The following is a 3,641-nucleotide window of genomic DNA, read 5'->3' as shown; positions in this document are numbered from 1 at the left end:
TTGTGTGGCTTGAGACCAATATGCTGAGAGGAAGGCATGGTAAAATCCTGGCAGGGTCGCCATATGAAACGTCCCCTTAGAAAAATTGTACACCACTGTGCTTAAACTGAAACACAATATTTTTGGCGCAACGCAATCTGACTTCCAAAAATCCCTACGAAAGAATGGCCCTGGCTAACATTAACCTATACGTTTCACAAATCACTTACCTCACAAAAATCTTCGTTACTCAAGCTACTGCAATACAGCGAGCGCCACTACTGCCAGCTAAATAAAAGATTCAAACTACTGAAGGCACTAACTACTGATAGGCACAGTCAGCAAATGAAAGATTTTAATACAGAACAAACAATGTATTTACCTTAATAGTCATAATATATATATCAGTTCATGACACCAATTCTTACAAATTTCAAAACTCCGCCATCTCTCTCCCCACGTCCACCACTGCTGGCGGCTCACCTCCAACTGCGCAATGCTACGTGCTGTTAGCATCCAGCTGCCGCTGCCCAACACTACAATGGCAGACAACAATGCAAACCAGCCACAGATTACACACTGCACAGCCAGTGATTTTCATACAGAGCGCTACGTGGCGGCGGCGTTACCAATAAAAAAACCTAAACAGCCTACTTACAAGGGTAATGGACCAGTGTGTCTTGAGCAGACGAGTAGGATGCCTCGCAGACGTAGGCGCGTAACGTACCGTCATATCATTGAGTTCGAAAGTGGGAGCATTATTCGGACGAGAGAATGTTATACATCCACCTGGGAAATTGTAGCTCGTGTAGGACGAAGTGTGGCAACGGCCTTGCCGCAGTGGATACGCCGGTTCCCGTGAGATCACCGAAGTTAAGCGCTGTCGGTCGTGGTCGGCACTTGGATGGGTGACCACCCAGGCCACCATGCGCTGTTGCCATTTTTAGGGGTGCACTCAGCCTCGTGATGCTAATTGAGCAGCTACTCGACCGAATAGTAGCGGCTTCAGTCAAGAATACCATCTTACGACCGGGAAAGCGGTTTGCTGACCCCACGCCCCTCCTATCCGCATCCTCCACCGAGGATTACACGGTGGTCGGATGGTCCCGGTAGGCCACTCGTGGCCTGAAGACAAGACGGAGTAGGACGAAGTGTTTCGGCAGTGCAACGGGTACGTTCAGAATTGTCCACAAAAGGCCGTGGAACACCACGAGATGGGTCAGGTAACACCGCCTAGACCCCTCCCCCCCCCCCCCCCCCCCCCACACCCTGGGAAGATCGACACCTCATCCAAAAGCACGGGTGTGCTTCCTCCTCGGCGCTGGCGCAGCAGTGGATTAGTGGAACACATTGTACTCTTATCACGGATGACAGTCCGTCGCCGATTATTAGCGCACGGATTACGTGCGCGTCGACCACATCTCCGTCTACCTTTGACGAACGTGCAGAAGCGTGCTACACAGCAGTGGTGTGTGGAACGACATCACTGCGGACATGAAGGGCCTCAGATAGTATTTTAGGACGAATCTAGGTTCTGTTTGTTTGAAAATGATGGCCGCATTTTGGTTCGCCGAAGACAGGGGGAGCGGCATCACAGTGACTGCATTCGCACAAGACGTACAGCGCCAAATGTAGCCTTGTGGTGTGGGCTGCTATTGGGTACAGCCACACATCGCAGCCAGTGCGTGCCCAGGGCACTGTGACGAGTGTGACCTACGTGAATGACCTCCTGCGACTCGTAGCCAGACCCTTTAAGCACTACATCCCAGACGCTTTTACCAGCAAGCCAATGCATGACCACACGTTGCTGCACGAACACGTGCCTTCTTGATGTCACAGGAATCACCAGACTCGTAGTTAGTCGAAAATGTGTCGGGTATGGTGAAACGACGGGTGCAGTGGTGTGATCCAATACCAACTACCAGAGATGAAACTTCCTGGCAGATCAAACAGATCGGTTGGTAGGACATGTTCTGAGGCATCAAGGGATCACCAGTTTAGTATTGGAGGGCAGTGTGGAGGGTAAAAATCGTAGAGGGAGACCAAGAGATGAATACACTAAGCAGAGTCAGAAGGATGTAGGTTGCAGTAATTACTGGGAGATGAAGAAGCTTACACAGGATAGAGTAGCATGGGGAACTGCATCAAACCAGTCTCAGGACTGAAGACCACAACAACAACATGAGATTTTGACTCTGCAGCGGAGTTTGTGCTGATATGAAACTTCCTGGCAGATTAAAGCTGTGTGCCGGACCGAGACTCGAACTCGGGACCCTTGCCTTTCGCGGGCAAGTGCTCTACCATCTGAGCTACCCGAGCACGAGTCACGACCCTTCCTCACAGCTTCAATTCTGCCAGTACCTCGTCTCCTACCTTCCAAACTTCACAGAAGCTCAGATGGTAGAGAACTTGCCCGCGAAAGGCAAAGGTCCTGAGTTCGAGTCTCGGTCCGGCACACCGTTTTAATCTGTCAGGGAGTTTAATCTCAGCGCACACTCTGCTGCAGAGTGAAAATCTCATTCCGGACCTCAGATGAACTTTGTAACTAGATGAATGCTGCACGGATGTCTATACCACAGGACGCTATTCGTTCCTTATACGCGTCAATGCCATCACGAATGGAACAAGTTATCAGGTCGCACGGTGGTGCCTGTGCTTACTAGGCAGCAGGGCACATGCTGAATCGAGGTGACTGAAATGATAATCATTTCTGCAAAACATACTAAAGTAGATGTTTTGTGACTATGACTCTAGAGGTACAAGGTGTTCTGGTTTTTGTGCATATGAGTGTACATAAACCTACCTCGTATGTTAGTCTATCGATAAGGAGCACTCGAATGAAAACCGAACAGCCGCCACAACAGGACCGTGGAACGGTTCAACAGTAAAATAATCACTACACGCCTTAAGACATGTGTCGCACTGGGAAACGATAAAATCAAATCCTGTTCTGCAGAACGCGATCGGCCCTGGCGGATCCACAACCGCACCCACTCTTGTACTTCCTCGTCAGACATCCACCCATTTCTTCGTTCAGGTTGCCAAAAGTGTGAAAGTCCACGGCAAAATATCCGGACTGTACGGAGGCTGTTGCAGTGTTTTCGAACCAAACACGCGTGGTGATTATTTTAGAATGGAACCATTCCATGGTTCCGTTGTGGCGGATGTTCGGTGAAAGCATGATTGCCCCTCATATTAGTGAAAACCGAATAAATATTCCTGCAGTACTTCCTTAGAGTAGTATACACATGTAGACTTTAATATATCATAGTTCAGTCAAAATGCTCGTAATGGTTACAGATTATATACACAAGCCTTTATTGCCAATCAGTCTATCTACTAGCGAAAACTTTATGAAAATGCCTATAATAGTTCTGATGTTTTCCTCCACACGAATACAGTAAAAGGCGACGACAGGCTTTTATTTGGTAATGTACAGCTCTTGGAAGATACGTCGAGCCTAGTGAATCGAAAGTTAGGTCCAACACTGTCACTGTTTATGCCGTCTACTGTGGTTCTCCTCGTTCTACATACTGTACGTGAGTTACTATTTCGGGCCCTATTCTAGAGCTAGATCTGTAGCATGACTGCAGTTATGTGACCACTAAGCTACTGTCTGCATCGTTCAAAACACACTCTCCTAGGCAGGAGAGGATTGTTCT

The 3,641-nt window shown here is 48.5% G+C and overlaps 1 pseudogene; it reads left to right on the top strand.

Annotated features, from left to right (window-relative positions):
- The first annotated feature begins 801 nt into the window (after positions 1-801).
- Positions 802-919, top strand: LOC126282701 (5S ribosomal RNA; annotated as a pseudogene).
- The last annotated feature ends 2,722 nt before the right edge of the window (positions 920-3,641 follow it).

This window comes from Schistocerca gregaria, chromosome 7, assembly GCF_023897955.1.
Source record: "Schistocerca gregaria isolate iqSchGreg1 chromosome 7, iqSchGreg1.2, whole genome shotgun sequence".
NCBI lineage: Eukaryota > Metazoa > Arthropoda > Insecta > Orthoptera > Acrididae > Schistocerca > Schistocerca gregaria.
Note: the sequence above shows the minus strand (reverse complement) of the source record. Positions and strands in the feature narration are given on the sequence as shown.